The sequence below is a fragment of the Gadus morhua genome, chromosome 19 (genome assembly GCF_902167405.1).
Source record: "Gadus morhua chromosome 19, gadMor3.0, whole genome shotgun sequence".
Classification (NCBI taxonomy): Eukaryota; Metazoa; Chordata; class Actinopteri; order Gadiformes; family Gadidae; genus Gadus; species Gadus morhua.
Window position 1 is genome coordinate 21,330,985 of NC_044066.1, and position 16,919 is coordinate 21,347,903.

At 45.9% G+C, this 16,919-nt stretch overlaps 1 long non-coding RNA gene across 1 annotated transcript; it reads left to right on the forward strand.

The window, feature by feature from the left end:
- Positions 1-109: 109 nt before the first annotated feature.
- On the forward strand, positions 110-16,603 carry LOC115532245 (uncharacterized). Its single transcript, XR_003974002.1, has 7 exons — positions 110-1,160; positions 6,120-7,645; positions 9,054-9,895; positions 10,399-14,013; positions 14,095-14,193; positions 14,405-14,487; positions 15,782-16,603. It is a non-coding gene; the product is annotated as an uncharacterized LOC115532245 (long non-coding RNA).
- Positions 16,604-16,919: the final 316 nt, after the last annotated feature.

The following is a 16,919-nucleotide window of genomic DNA, read 5'->3' on the forward strand; positions in this document are numbered from 1 at the left end:
TGAATTTATTTAGCGCTTTTCTAGACACTCAAAGACGCCTACAGTGAAGGGGGGGGGGGGGGACCTCACTAACCACCACCAGTATGTAGCACCCATTTGGGTGATGCAAATGTAAGGGCATTTTGTCTGTATCACGTTTCAGACAAAGCTGTGGTATTTTAAATCACATTTTATTGTGAGACATCTTGATAACTGTAAGTGTTTGTGCTTACGGCTACTACCAGAATGTTATAATTTCTTCATACATGTACACCCTTTTTTTATATACCAGCCCACCCAATTGCATTTCACACGAAGATGAGCCAGTGTTATACATAACAAAATAACCACATAATATCTGCTAATTTGTCTGCATTCATGAAATATGTAACGTATGCATTTATATGCATATTATATCCCGTTATACCCAATAATTTAGATTACCTGAAGCTTCAAATATGGAATAGAATGCGGTGGGTCAAAATGATTTCAGTTCTGTTACATAGTTGATATTAATGAGCACTGAGTCCATGGCCATAGAGGAGCTAGCTGAATGTATCCTATACTTTGTATTAAAAATAGTGTGCATTTAAGCAATCATGTGAGCAGACTTGGACTAGAAAATATCTATTTGTACAGTTTTTTGTAGACGTGCTTCTTACCTTGCAGGGAAATAAACTTTACAACCAAAATGAGTTGTGGCAATTTGTTTGTCCCATCATGACATGCCACCATCTATCCGTCACACATCTAGTTGTACACGCCCACCAGTAATGTCATAAGGGGCAGATTTCCAAACGGCTTGTAACTGCTAATCACACCACACCTGGTGGTATGTCATGGGACCGATAACATTTCAGCACAAAGAGACACGTCTTGCATAAAAGTAAAACAGTATTTGAAAACTCTTAGACTATATGTTAAAAGTGAAGTGAATATGACAGGCCTACATTACAAGCGACGATTTTTAAGCATACCAGCGACCCCAAAAAACATTTTATTTTGAAAAAAACATTCAGGAAGCGCTTTGTCAACGATCGTTTGATAATTGTGATTAACACTAAAGTCAGCTGCCTAATGACAGATATTTGTAATATTCCCGGCCTCAGCCACGACTGGTCGCGCCAGGGGGTCCACGGTACAACGTGGTCCGTGAAAGGGTTGGAAATGTTTGTTCACGTGTGAGTAACACCCCCGACTTGACCTGTTTGTTGAATCTCTCTCCCTGTTTTGTTGCACTTTTTGTTCCACTCTACCTGTGTTCTGTTTCACTTTGTTGCACTCGAACTCATATTGGTATGGCCTAATAAGGATTACATTCCAAAAACACCATCATCCACGACTAGAAAATACAACTGTTGTTCTGTTACCTTCCGAATAAGCCATATTATAATTAAATAAAGACGATTTCAATTTCCCGCGTTGATGCGAAATTTGCTTCAGAAACGTCCAGAGTATCAACTTTAAATGCACGTTTATAATGAATGCTTTAGTGGTCTGAGGCTGGTAACAACACGGCCTATATCCGATCTCATCTATTTTTTGTTGTTTTACATCATTCCAAAATAATCAGCGTGTGTGTGTGTGTGTGTGTGTGTGTGTGTGTGTGTGTGTGTGTGTGTGTGTGTGTGTGTGTGTGTGTGTGTGTGTGTGTGTGTGTGTGTGTGTGTGTGTGTGTGTGTGTGTCACCACTGCCTTTGTGTCATAATACGGCCTCTTCGGCACTCTTAATGTATTAAGTCGGAATATTTGCCTTTTCTTGACTTGTAATTCACTACTATGTGGATCAACTCAATAGCCACAACATACCATTCCTCACCCACTTTCTATAACATCAACAACTTTGGACCCAATTGAAATAAGCACAGAAATAGAAAATAGACGCTTAGAAAATAGTGTATAAAGAGCTATATAAATGCAAGTTTTGTTGAATCCAACGGGTTAACCGACCTCTGTGCTCCTGCTGGTTTTGGTGTCTGTATTCCCAGTGTTTGGGTTCCCAGTGTCTGGACTCCCAGTGCAAGCTCAGCTAACCTGCTGGCCCATCTGGAGATGATTCACCACCACTCACTCAAAGACCACAACGTCTCCCCACATTTTCACAAACACACGGTCTTATTCATCGCCGACGGCCCCAATGCCGTGATGGTAAACTCGATGTTAGACAAAAGCTTCTATCATACTGTAGATAATCCCGCTGCAACCTTGACAATACAAAGTTTTTGTTTATTTTGCCTTTGTTTAAACAAACACAATTTCTTATTCAGCACTTCAACCCCAAAGACATCGTTGTGCATCGCGACAACATTACAATGGCCGACGCCATTTTGAGATCATAGCAGCACTGGAATGTTAGCTATTATATTTCTAGGGATTTTTTTGGTGATTGTTTAGTAAGTAATCGTGGAGTGATTTGTGATGGGGAAAAAAGGTCACAGCACTTCTCATGTGAGACTTGGCCAAACCATTTATAATAACCTAGCTTATTCTGAGCCTCATAGCATAATTGCCTGAGTCATATTTTGGCCAAATTGTGATATCTAACCTAACTCTACTCCCATGACACTGCTGAATCACTATGTCTCACTGGCTATATCAGAGTGCTTTTTACATTCCATTATCACTATCTGCCTAAGTCATTTATTTGACATAGGCATTTTTACACAAGACAAGATGAACCTAAACATATGTCTTAGGCAATTATTCTCTGAGGCAAATTTTATGGTATATTTCATTTAATTTCAAACCTTTATTTACACTCATAGGGCATTGAGGTTTCCCTCATTTACAATTTGAAATTTGAAAGCACCCAAACTCTCTTGAGACCTCTCAAAAAAATCCCATAATGCATTCTGACGTCCAAGCCCTGTTTGATTGTTAGCGTCCTTATAGCATTCGTGCTAACGGTGGGGCTGGATGTTTACATGCTGGCGACTTTCGTCAACTTCCCAAAGCTCTGTGGATTCTGAACCTTCAAAGCGGCTCCTTTCTGTTTGAATCCAGCTCAATCCTCTCTGAGTATAGAGCGGAGATTCACTTGGGGATCCTTATCTCCCCCCCGCCTCCTTTGATGGCATGTAACCCTATGACAGCTGCGGTAGGCCTTCTTGTTTACTCTGATTAGCTCCTTGTTAGTGTGAGTGCTTCTTCTGCCCCTGTGGGATTTGAACCCACAGACCGAGTGAAGGTATAGGATGCTTATAGCTCCCTTGATCCTTTCTGGATGTTGGCTCCCTTCTTTCTTTTCTTGGACTTTTCTCGAACCCAAGTTGGCGACACAGGGATAAACGGTTTTCTGTCGCAGGAGTTTTTAACTCGCAGTTGCCACGTGTTTTCAACTCGACACTAGGACTAGAGCCGTGGTGGCACGCATCGAGGGTCAGACGCTAAATATATGACAGTCTCCCAAGATGTTTGGAACCCAATTTGTTTAATGAGGTGGGAGGAAGTTCTTCTTGATGCCCTAATCCTCTCTATAAAGGGATTCATTGATTTGCGCCTTTGCTTTGTAAAAAGCTTGCTTCCTGTTGCAATCCAATGCTTGGGTGGTAGTGAGCGATGAGCCTCATCAAGTCTAAACCACTTCCATGCCCCTTTCTGTCCCTATTTTCATCTTTTTTTTCTTAAGTGGTCAATGCATCAAGACTATTTGAGAAATTACTGATTTATCAAATAGTTTTAGTCCACGACATCACGTCACACATTGATACAAGTAAAGTTGGTGTCTTTCACACACAGCCGTCAGAGTTGGGCGAGTCAGTATTTTCTATATTTACTCTTACCAAGAGTCTAAGATATGTTATACGCTGATAAAAAGTTTTTACTTCAGTATATGACTAGGCTATGTATTTATTAAAATAATTCAATCAAACTCTAAGTTCACTATCATATGAAACGGAGAAGTCATTTATTACAGTATATAAAGAATTTAATTCATATTATGAATGAGCATACATCCACAAATTTGCATTTCTTGCTTGATGACACACACACACACACACACAGACACACACACACTACAGCGTACTTATATGATGCATGGTTGCACTGTGTGGATTGCGTCACCAGAGGTAATGGTTGGATCTCTGGTTACCCAGCCTGCTTGTGTAACCCCACACACACACCTCACTTCCAGCAGTATTAGGTTCTGGTTTGGTGTCACCATGCAGTACGTCGAGTTCTGTGTTTGTCAAGAGCAGCAGCTGCTTTCCGAGGAGATTGGTTTGAGTGGATTTCCGTTCATGATTTACTTGGAATTCCTTTGTTTGTTATGTTAACATGGCAACCAGGTATATTATGTTTTTTTTTGCCTTTTCTAAAAGATCAGTTTGTATAGGGTTGAACGTCATCAAGGGATCATGTGGTTGGAATGCTTGATTCTTCATTTTCTGCGAGGACGTTGAACTGCTTTCTAGTGAAAATACCATTTGAGTGCCCAGACTGAAAGGTCAACATGAATGGCTTCCCTCCGCCTGTCACATATGGTTTCATTCTGCTCACTTGGTTGATGGAAAAATGAACCCACACATGCACCCATACATTAGCTACAGCAAGGCTGAGGAAGTTTGGGTGAAAGAAGTGCTTAGTCACGGTTCAACATTAGTGTCTATAAATCTACAATCTACCACAATCTATTTATTTCTTCCAGTAATACCAGGGCCGGTCAAATAGCCTGCGTCTATTCTTGGCCTTCAAGTCGCATACCTAACAAGATACACCACCTGGAACAACTCGGCTTAACACCTCAAATGTGTTCAAAGATAAATATAGTACATATAATTTTAAGTATCAGACGTATACCAACCTCAACCCAAGCATGATTCAGCAAAAAAATGTGATGAAGAAAAAAAAATGCAAGGGCACCGATCGGAATTGAAGTTCAACTGACAAATTCCGTTCCTCGTGCCGTCACATTGGAGGACATTGTAGCCATGGCCACAGGACGCTGCCATCAAAGGCTGACCCCTGGCCCTGCCCTCGGGCTCCTGCTGCTGTGGGGGAATGCGTTGCAGATGCATGGCGGGGGTCCGGCCACCATTAATGTGTCCTCGGTTATCTCCCCTCGCCACATTCCCAAACCGCTCCTCCGCCCACGCCGGCGATGCTTTTATTTTGAAACTCCCTTCTGTTCTCCTGCTCCTTCCTCTTCCTGCTCCCCGGGGGAGCGTGTGGAGTTACCATGTGAGTGGGGTGGTGTGTTGACGTTGGTTGTCACGGGAACCAAGGAAGATTTGTTTAAGATGGTGCCATGGCTGCCGAAGTATCAGGCGACACTTGCAGTCGTCTTCCACTTCAGCTGCCAAGGACTTCAATCCAGAAACGTTTTAACTTTATTGATAAAAACGACTCAACAACGTATACCAAAGTAGCATCAATAAACTACAAACAATAAAATACATATATACCAACCACCACCTGCCAACTCAATCAACTGCACACCTTTCACAACAAGCAATTGTCCAATTTACCCTGACACCAAACAAGCAACTAGAAACAAACGGGCCAGAGCAGGCTCTGAGAAATGCCTTTTTAATTGTATGCGGGTTTGCTTAAACCTTTCATGGTCCGGCTTTTGTATTACTGTAACCTTGCTTGGTTGGTAATCGTTGAACTAAAATAAATAACAAATATATACAAACACACAAGGCTACTGGTCTCAAAGATAGTACATCGCAGAGAAGTGACTTCTTAACGGATAGACATTTGAAACGATTCAAGTCGATCGATCTTCAAGATTGGGTTATCCTCCATTTTGTAATTGGCAGTTATCCTTGGAGGCTGGAGGAGCTCTGTGGCCCCACTGGATGGATTTCAGAAGCCTGTGGGGTGTACCATGTCATCGTTTCTTTTACCCGGGGACCATGTCGATGTCACCATTGGCAGTTTCATCTGCAAATCCTAAACAATACAGTTTAAGACACATGAATGGTGGTGATGGTTTAGCAACTATGGTGTTCAACTAAGCCAAACATTACTGGGTTCAATCCCCAACATCAGCAGGCTAACCTGTAGGCCACCTTGAGCGCGAGGCCTAAGACTACATGCTCCCTAATGACATGTGCCTTAATCCACTCTTGGGTTCCTTTTTAATACAAACCCAGCTGTTCTTCTCCTGTAATGTTTTTTTCATCCCATGCCAGGCAACATCGATCTGCAGATGAGCCGTCCGTCCGGGCCGGTCTATCCTTCCAGTGCCCTCCTGCTTCCCTGGGAGGCAGCCAGCGGTCGGCTCTGATCAGCACCGTGGCCCATTACCTCCACCTGTTCTCCGCAAAGATACCACTGGATCTCTGACGGAGGAACCTCAAGGTCTGCCGGCGAGGCGGCCCCCCTTGGACCCACCGCTCGTCCTTCGGTACTGAAGATGAACCGCAGGGGGTGGTGGAACCGGCCCTCTGGGTTCTCTGGAGGGCGGGATCCGGAGGGGCGGAAGGGGGGTCGGATTTGGCCAGGGAGCGTGAACATGGAACGGAGACGGGGTTAGTAGGGGAGATGGTGGACGCGCCCGTTGTGGGATGGAGGGTGATCTGTGAAGAGGTCGTTGGCGGGGCCTAGATATACGCCCACACCTTTCTCTCCTCCACCCCTCCTGGCTGTCCCTCCTCCACCCCCCCCCCCCGGCTGTCTCGACCCCCAACGCGCACCGTGGAGGATTCTGTGCATTCCTCTCCTCAGCGTGGGGTCAGGTGTCATTTGACCCCTCACATTCCAGGGTTACCGCTGCATGGAGGAAGGACCTCGATGGATGTGGATGAGAGTAGCGAAGGGTTCTCACAATCGCCACAGTCCCGTTTGACGTATCCCGAGCATTCGTTGAGTCCTCACCTCGACACTCACCCCTTTATCCCTGACCCCCCCACTAACAAGTTTGTTGCGTTTTCTGCCATTGAATCAAAAAAATGTAGTGAGCTCCAGTCCGTCCCTCGCAACCAAAACCTCCGTTTATCATTTCGCTATCAAACAGACGATTCTTCACCCGTTGACAAGCAATCAGATACCTTCCTCAACCAGCAAATAACAGTTACTTCAACCTTGCAGGCCCCTGTCTTCATGGAAATGTCATACAGTCCAACAAACAGCTCTTCAGAGCTTGACGTTTCAATGTCCGCTGTATCGTATGAATCTGTGAGCGTGTCAGCTGCATCTGCCGTGGCGGATCTACAACCAAGCCTCAGGAACATAAAGACGGTCTCAGAGAATACATATGCTGAACCCTCAAGCCTGGGATACAACCCTGAGCTCCTCATCACCCCCCTTGATTAGTACGACCCCAATGCCTTCTCTCCACCTGGAACCCGCCAGGGTCAGCGACCGTAGCCCAGCGCCAGATTCTACAAACCCCTCCTCTTCAGCCTCCGAACCCTTCCCTACTTCACCGTCCAAAAGCACGTCCACGCCACGGACCACCTTCCACCCAGAGCTGTCCGAGAACTCTCGGACCAGCAGTGACTCTCGCTCCTCTCTTTCTCAACCACAACAACAACAGTCCCCGGCTCCACCAGTGACACATGGTGGCAGCGGCGGCGGCGGCTGTGGCGACAGAGCAGCGCTTGTTAGCGGGCTGACTTGCCGCCGCTGTTCAAAAGAGCCCCCCTCGCCGGCCAGCCTGCCCTGGTCGGGCTACAGCACCGGGCTCGGTGACTCAGACGCCCCCCCCACATACTGGGTAGGTCTTGTGACTCGTCTGATCCTCTATATGACTATAGGTGATTGTTCCGGGGGGCTGCGTGCGGGGGTGGGGGGGTGGGGGGGGGGCGGCTTTGTGTGCATCCAAGAAGTCATATGTCCGAGTGACTCGAGCGTGGCGGCGTCTGAATGGATGTTTTCCCCGCAGCTGGATGGTAAAGGATGAATAGAGGCGGGTGATAATGGGGGTTATGTAACGGTGGTCGGAAGGGATGGACGACTGATGGGAGAGCTGTTTAGAGTGTATAGGAGCGATGTATGTAATGTAATCCAATGGTGACATGAGTCAGATTAATGCATTATTGAGTTCATGTCATGTGAACTCAATCTATACAAGTTCTGTATGACTATCTAACCATGTGACCAACATTTTCACTCTGTAGTTGTCTTTCCCTTTTATTTATATATGTTAAAATGCAACTAATGACACGAATACTCGTACAGCAACAACATCAGTCATGTGCAATGTATGTGCAATGGCATAATTACAATGATTCTCTCGGTGTGTGTGACAGGGTTCTGTATGACAAAGTGACCATGTGGCCATCAGTCATAGCATTGGCTCTCTGTCCCTTTACTCATCTATGTTGATAAACAACTAATACTACAGTAATAACACGATAATAGTACTTGTACAGCAACATCACGTGCGATGTATGTACGATGGCATAATTAAGATTACTCTCGTTGTGTGTGACAGGATTGTGTATGACAAACTAACTAGCTGTGTGGTCAACCGAGTCCTGATTGGGGGAAACCCAGAGGTGATTCATAGTGTGTGGTGGTCTGTGGTGGTCTGTGGTGGTCTGTGGTGGTCTGTGTGTGGAGGGGTGGTGTTGTTTGATGAATGGGAGTCAGAGTGGGAGAATGTGGACAATACCGTCCTTACATCGAACGCACGCTAGCTTTGGTGTGTTTCTGCTAATTTTATTAATGTATTTATGAAAATACGAAAGCCGATGGTTATGATACAATAATACCAAGACTATAACAATAATAGTGATAGGAATATTTATTACGCAAGGAGGATAATACAAATATTATTAATAGTAGTTGTTATAGAAGATGGTAGATATAATAATGATATTACTGTAATTATTTGATTCTAAAATTATAATTAATATAGCTTTCTCAATACTCCAGCTAGATCAGAAAGACATGGCTGCAAGAAGATGTAAATGAGTTTGAATTGCATTGCCCACTGCATGAATGGGGAGTTCTCAAAATCTTTAATCTTGTGGGGGGGATCGATGTGGGGGGGGGGGTCAAGTGCCAAAAAAGGGGGGGTGGGGTGTATAATTTCTGAAGTTGGTCTGTTTGTCACCGGCATCATAATAGGATTACATTATTGTGGGGTTGTATTCACTCTTGTTTGTTGTATCTTTCAGGTCCCAGGAGCTTGGGGGATGTCACCTACGCTGCCAAGTTCGCCCAGTCTCCAGCGACTCGAGATTTGACTCGGATGCTCACAGGCCGACACTCGCAGGCGACACACCGAGATTGACTCCCACAGGAAATGACATCATCGGTGCCCTCTGGTGCGACATCACACCGAGATATTGATCCGCGTCCTTCCTCGTTGTTTCAGACGTCGATGCCTATAAGCGCGTTTTCCCATAAATCCATCTCTAGCTACCAGGCTACCTACCAGGTAGGGAGACGGGCAAGTAAGCATTCAATAATTCCATTTGTCCCGAATGAAATGATTGAACAAGCTTAGTATAGGCCTGCAACATCCAAAGATGCCCCATTTTTAGCTATTTATTTTGTCTGAGCATTCGATTTATGTATCGCTGTTGGGTTGTAAAGAATATAGCCAAAATATGCTTTGTTGCCTACCCCAGCCTTAATACGGCATCGCTTCAATTAGTTCTCCCGATGACAAAACGCATCATCTTCTGGCAACTTCATTGCTCACACTTTGTGTGATCGGCATATCTACAAAAGAAAGAACTTTGAATTGAAATACAATAGTATGCATAAAAAAAACGGAGACGGCCCGACGTCTGAGCTCAGTCTGTTGGGTTAGTATCCAAGTGCCCCTGTGGGAAAACGACGTCGGGAGGAGAGCGCTTCCGACATCCACCGAGTCCTCCGCCTCCGTGGAGGGCGTGGTCCAGGGTTACCACGGTAACATGGCGGCGGTGGCTGCTGGTGTGAGGGTGTGCTGAGATCCTCTGGAGGCCTTCCCGTTTTCGTGAACGTCCATTCTAAGGCCGGGAGAGAAAAGGTAACGAATGACAAAGAATGCGAGGCGAAGCTTTTCTACATTAGCTTTTTTTGTATGTCGTTGGCCTCATAGCATAATTGCCTGGGCCATATTTTAAGGGTAATCTTTTATTTAGCGTGAAAAATGCCCAATCAAATAGATGAGTTAGGCAGATGGTGATTAAGGAATGTAAAAAGCTTCTGGTTGGCTTAAGACATAGCCAGTGCGGCACAGTGAATCAGCAGCTTTAGGAGAGTAGAGTTAGGTAAGATATCACAATTTGCAACTAAATCAGAAAGACATGGCTGCAAGAAAATGCAAATGAGTTTGAATTGCATTGCACATCTGCATGAATGGGGAGTTCTCAAAGTCTTCAATCTTGTGGGGGGGATGGATGTGGGGGGGTCAATTGTCAAAAAAGAGGGGGCGGTATAGATTCTAAAGGTGGTCTGTTTGGTACCAGCATCATAATGGGATTACATTAATGAGGGGTTGTATTAACTCTTGTTTGTTGTGTCTTTCAGGTCCCAGAAGCTTGGAGGATACCACCTACGCTGCCAAGTTCACCCAGTCGCCGACGAGTCGAGATTCCTCCCTGACTCAGACGCTCACAGGCCGACTCTCGCAGACGACACCCCGAGATGGACTCACACCGGAAATGACGTCATCGTGCGCTCTGGTGCGACATCGCACCGAGATATTGATCCGCGGCCTTCCTCGCCGTTTCAGACGTCGATGCCTATAAGCGCGCCCATGCGACCTTTGACCTCTGAACAGGGTTACTTCAGCAGAGCTAGACAGCCACAGCAGGAGGCCTTCATCGTTACCCGGAGAATCGACCCCAATCATGATGATGTCGTCGTTGCCACGGTCACGGTTTCAAACATGGATGACGGCTCTGTTGACCGATGTCGGGGGATTAACGGAGTCTCTGTCGCAAATGGATTGGAAACATTCCCTATCTGGCACAGAACTCTCTCGAGATAGCCTGAGGTACCTTCAAGTCAACAACATACCCGTCCCTGAAACAAAACGGAGAGATTTCCACAGATTTCACAGGTCGTGCCAGTCCTGTTAACAGACATGGAAAACCTGATGGATGATCAGACTCCCTTGAAAACATGTGCATGACAGTGATCCACATCTGCTAGAGAGCAAAGATCTCAGACCGTCCTCAACAGTACTCAACCTCAACACCCCCATGCTATCCCCAGGAATAGAGTTCAGCTTGCATTCAACAATGGATTTCTTAAACACAGAGAAACCTGGTCCACATTCTGCCAGGGTGACTCAAACCCTTGCTGCTACCCTATCAGAGTCCAATATGGCCCTAAACTTTGAGGTTTCAACAGTAGTGAGCGGTGAATTTGATCCTATATCACCCTCTGCTGTTCAAATACAGAACACCATCGCCTCCACTTCCACACTACTGAGTCTCAAGCCCCTGCTGGCTCTGTGTGGAACCTCTCTGGGGAAGGAGAGCGTGAATGGAGGTGGATGTACACCCCTGTACTACACCCTACTTCCGCAGACAACAAAAAGCATCTTTTCATCCATTTTCTCGACACTCATGCTGGAAAACAGGCTGGAACCGCACAGTTCCAACTGTCACTCTTCAGTCAGTCGATCTTCTCAAAGCAGGCACAGACCCTCAGAGAGACAACCAGTGTGTATGTGTCATTGTCTCCGATGAGCCACGACACAGTAGAGTACATGAAGGATGACTCGCAGCTGCTGGTCCTGGTGGCCCGCGACCGGGAGGGCCTCGGCGACCGGGTGGTCATCAGCGTGGACCTCCGCCGCCCGGACGCCAAACCCTGCCACCGCTTCACCGCCACGGTGCGCCGCAGCCTGGCCTGGGAGCTCCGCCGGCGCCTCCTGGTGGAGCTCCTGCTGAGCAACGCTCTCGGCGTTCTTCGACAGCCGCCAGCTCGCCGTGGTCGCCATGGTCCCCGGGTCGATCGTGGTGTCGTGGTACGACCGCAGTCTGTGCTGTCGCCGGCAACGGAGCGGTGCCGGGAGCGCGGCGGGGGGCGTTGCCACGGAGACCGCATCCGGCAGATGTGGGCGGAGATGAGCAGCGCGGACGGCGGGGTGAGCCCGGCGTTTTACCGGGGTGGGGGCGCTGGGTGCAGACCCCGACTTTTGGGCCGCAGACCCCCCCACGACCCCCGCTCCTGGAGCATCCACCCCCGCAGACTGCACCACCTCCCCAAACTCCTCCGTCACCCGCTCCCACCCCCCTGGATGCAACCCTCCTCATCAGACGTCGCCGTTGACTACTGCGTCACGACCGGGCGAAGGCGGCGGTGACCGGATGGCGGCCATGGCGACCGCCTTGCTGGTGTTCTGCCTCCTTATGCTCGCGCTCCTCCTCTTCCTCGCGGTGCTCTTTTGTTACAGAGCCGGCCGTAGGAGGAAGAGCCGTTGTGGGTCTGTGGGAACGCGGACCACAAGGCCGTGCGCCCCGGGCCCCCCCAGGCTGCTGTACCAAGACTGACCTCAACAGCCCCCGGGGGCGCTGTGGATCCGTCTGGAGGAGGGCGGCGTGGGCTTTGATACACGCGGGACGGATAAAATGTAAATGGTGACAGGAACTTGGACCTGGAACATAAACTTTTATTTCAATTTCGTTTAGGTCGATAAAAGGGGCCCTATTTTACAACCAGGTGTGAGTGTATTAGCCATTACAATCCGTTTAAAAAATCTCATCAGTTCATAGGGCGGTCTACTCTGTGGACTTAACCAATAGTTAGGCTTATCTTTTTTAACATCTAGGTGGACACTCCCACTTGTGATGTCACTGTCACAGAGTAGGGGCGATTTTGAAGCGGCTTGAAATGGCTGATCACACTCTCACCTGGTGGTCAAATAAGGGCCCTATAAGAGATGGATTAATCAAAAGTCAAGCTAGGCTGCGGACATTGGGGATCGAACTCTATTCCACTTTTGAAATTGTTCCCACAAACATGACCCCCCCCCCCCCTATGTAATCTGTTCAGTAGTATGAACCCTTGCATACTATTAGTTGCTGTGTCTGTTACAGCAGATCATTTGATATACGTCGCTGATATTATTGTCCCCTCCAGAAACGACTCCCCCTAAGTTACAAAGCAGATCTGCGCCCTTCCTACAAGGTAGGTAAACGGACATGTAAGCTATCCAATCATTTCATTTGGCCCGAATAAAATGATTGGATGAGCTTAGTATAGGGCTTCAACATTCTAAAGAATATAGCCAAAAGATGCTTCTAAAATAAATTGCCTACCCCAGCTTTCACACCGCATCGCTTAAATAACTTTTTCAAGGACGACAAAACGTGTAATCGACAACAATCGACAACTTTATTGCTTTACACAACTTGTAATAATTGATACACAAGTTTAGTGATCACACTACATAGTACCAAAGTCAAGATACATACAGCAGAAAAAAATAATGAAATAATTAGCTGAGAGGACGAAGGCAAAGGCAGCCCTAGATAGAAGAGAGCTAGTGTGGTTTGCAGCAAATGGCAAACCACCAGCTAATGAAAGTCACGACTCTTTACCGCCTAACCTCAGCCTCCAACACCAAGAGCAACTATGGAAACATTGAAAAAAAAAGTAACAAGTACAGCATCTATGTTCAGCTCCTGCAGTGACCAGTGAAGTCTTCATGTCATCTCCTTTTAAGAAGATAACACCTTGCAGTCAATCACAGCTCTTATCGAATGGCAGAACCCAAGTGTGAAACAAAACAACCAATGTCTGTTGGTATATAAAAAATAGTCACAACGAAATATTTTCATCCGTCATTTTATCTCATTATGTTCACAAAGCCCCCGGTTTCCGGCATCAGAGCTCGCATCTGTCCATTTATGTTTGGTGTCCTCCTAGTAGTAACTCCTTAAGCAGTTCTTGCCCTTGCCACCATCAGGTTTCCCTTTTCTCCAGGAGGGGTTATCCGCTGACAGGACGGTCCCATCAACCCATCTCCACAACCCTTCACTGGCCTAATTTGTCGCTCCGAGCCAGATGTACCTGCTAAAGAAGTCCATCTCTTCTTTACCGTCCATGTTTCACAATCAACAGATCTGCTCCTTGGGATACACAGAACTCCCTTCTCTTATTCCAAGATTCCAGCACATTGGGAAAAAGGTAACATTAACAACCAAACTTATCCCAACCACTTGGATAGTCACAAAGCAGTGAGTCTTTCTGCTCTGTCAAATTATTCAGCTCACAGGGTCCGGCTGCTGACTTCTTACTGTTCCCAGAGTATTGGAGGACTCCTCTGCCCCTACATAGTCCTGGTGTTGATCTCCGAGGCTCTCACTGGTAGCGTAGATCTCAACTATCCTCTCCTCTCTCTCTCCTTGTGTATACCTGGCAGTGGTTATCATGTTGGGCGTGGCATAAATCATCTCAACCATATTCTGGTCCAAACTGTTTTCAGAGTTTATCTTATCGTCCAACCCCTATGAGTGCTTGTTCTTTCTGTGCGTTTTCTATGCCAGCATGTCAGTCTTATTTCTATTTTGATCAACAGGAAGAATTTTGACGAGATGCTACCTGCTACCTGTGCTTGCAAAAGTCCCTTTGTATGGTTGGATACATCCTGTTGTCTAAATGGTATGTAGAGTGCATCACTTATGGTCATAACTGTAAGGTTGATTGTTTGATCAACATCACAAGGACAAAAATACACATCAAGACATTCTTCTAATTCACATTTGAGCCTTAGTTCATGGGTAAAATAAAGTAACATTTCCACAGTGGAGCCGACTGCCCATTTGTGAGAGAGTGGTTATGAATGCATGACAGATAAGGAACATGTATATAGAGAAAAGATTGCAGAAGTAACAGGAATTGATTTGTAGATAATTTCGCGGATGCTTTGTCCAATGCGTCAATAACAATAATGGAATTACAATAATTACAGATACATGAGTGACTGAAGAATTTGATTTAAGATGCCCCTGTTCTATGCAGTGGCGGCACCAGAAGGATTTGAACCCTGGCACTAGTTGAGTGACCCAGGATCGGATTAAAAGACTAAACCATTTTTTATTAGGTCCTAAAAGTAAATTAAATATCAATATCATTGCCCCTCTGAACAATGTCTATTCACAGGGACCATGTCCAAACGAAATCCAATTAATAAAATATCAGCAAAACATATGAATCAAGAGTTTCTTTAATAAAGGTCAAATTCACGACAGGAAACACAGCTGAATGGACACTCCATTTACAGATTCAAACCAATTTACAAATGACTTTATGTGCGCGAATGCATAGATGAATATGTACCTTCAAAAGTGTTTACAAAGTAACGCAAAGCTAATTGCAGACCTACAAGCTGATTCAGAAACAAGTCTACTGTTCCTCTGAACACCGTAGAACCACTAGATAATTGATACAAAAGTTTTTTGTTTTGATCACACTACTTGGTGACAAAGTAAAGATACATTTCAACAGAAAAATTATTAGCTGAGGGGCTAACACAAAGGCAGAAAATTCAGTCTAGATAGAGAGCTAGTGTGGTTTACAGCAACTGGGAACCAGCCAATACCTTACGGCTCTTTACCTCCTAACCTCAGCCTCCAAAACCAAGAGCAATTGTGTAAACATTGAAAAAATAAAGTAACTAGAACAGCATCTATGTACAGCTCCTGCAGTGACCAGTGAAGTCTTCATGTCCTCTAATTGTAATGAGATAACACCTTGCAGCCAATCACAGTTCTTATCGAATGGCAGAACTTAACAATTACGAAACATAACATTGAACGTTTGTTGGCATTAAGATTAAAAAAAAAGTCACAAATGTTTTCATTGATCATTTCATTGAATTATACTGTATTCACAAAGCGCATAGTTACTTTCTTCACAGCTCTCATCTGTCCATTTATGTGTGTTCTCCTCCCAGACCCTCATTAAGCAGTTCATGTCCTTGCCACCATCACGATGCCCGCTGAACCAGTAGGGGTTATCCGCTGACAGGACGGTCCCATCAACCCATCTCCACAACCCCTCACTGGCCTCATCTGTCGCTCCGAACCAGTAGGACTTGCCCTCGATGTTAATGAAGTCCATCTCCTCTTCACTGTCTACAACCACAAGATCTGCTCCGACGGAACCGCAGAGCTCCCTGCTCTTATTCCAGGATTCCATCTCATTGGAAATAAAGTAACACTTGCAACCAAACTTAGTCCAATTACCTGAACATTCCTGTTTGCAAAGCAGTGATTCTCTCTGCTCTATCGCAATCATCAGCCATTGGAGAAGTTCCTCCACCTCCATGCTTACGGTCTTGTGTTGCTCTGTCACATTCTTCAGCCTTTGGAGAAGTTGCTCCGCGTCTCTGCCCATGCTTATGGTCTTGTGTTGCACCGCAAACCGAAGCAGTCCAGCCAGCAGGGTAAGAGACAGCAGGACCAGAAGCACCACCACAGCCCTGATCGGCCACTGAGGGGGGCTCACAGGGTCCGGCTGCTGACTTCTTACTGTTCCCAGAGACTTGGAGGACTCATCTGTCCCCACATAGTCCTGGTGTTGATCTCTGAGGCTCTCAATGCTATCGTAGTCGTCCTTTATACTCTCCTCTCCATCTCCTTGTTTGTTCCTGGCCTTGATCATCTTCATGTTGAGCGTTACGTGAATCACCTCAGCCATATTCTGGTCCAAACTGTTTTCAGAGTTTCTTATCGTCCTACCCCTATGAGTGCTTGGTCTTTCTGTGCGTTTTGAATGCCAGCATGTCAGTCTTAAAACCTTCCTTGATCAAACAGGAAGTATTTTAACCAGAGGCTCCTTTCAACTTGGTTAAATACATCCTGTTGTCTAAATTGTACGTGCAGTGCATCAATTATGGTCATAACCGCAAGGTTGATTGTTCCATCAACATCCAAAGGACCAAAATACACATCAAGACATTCTTCTAATACACATTTGAGCCTTAGGTCTTGTCTAAAATAAAGTTATAGTTTCCCAGCGGAGCCGCTTGCGCATTTGCGAGAGAGGTGTTATAAATGCATAAAGGATAAGGTACATGTACATGTTTTTGT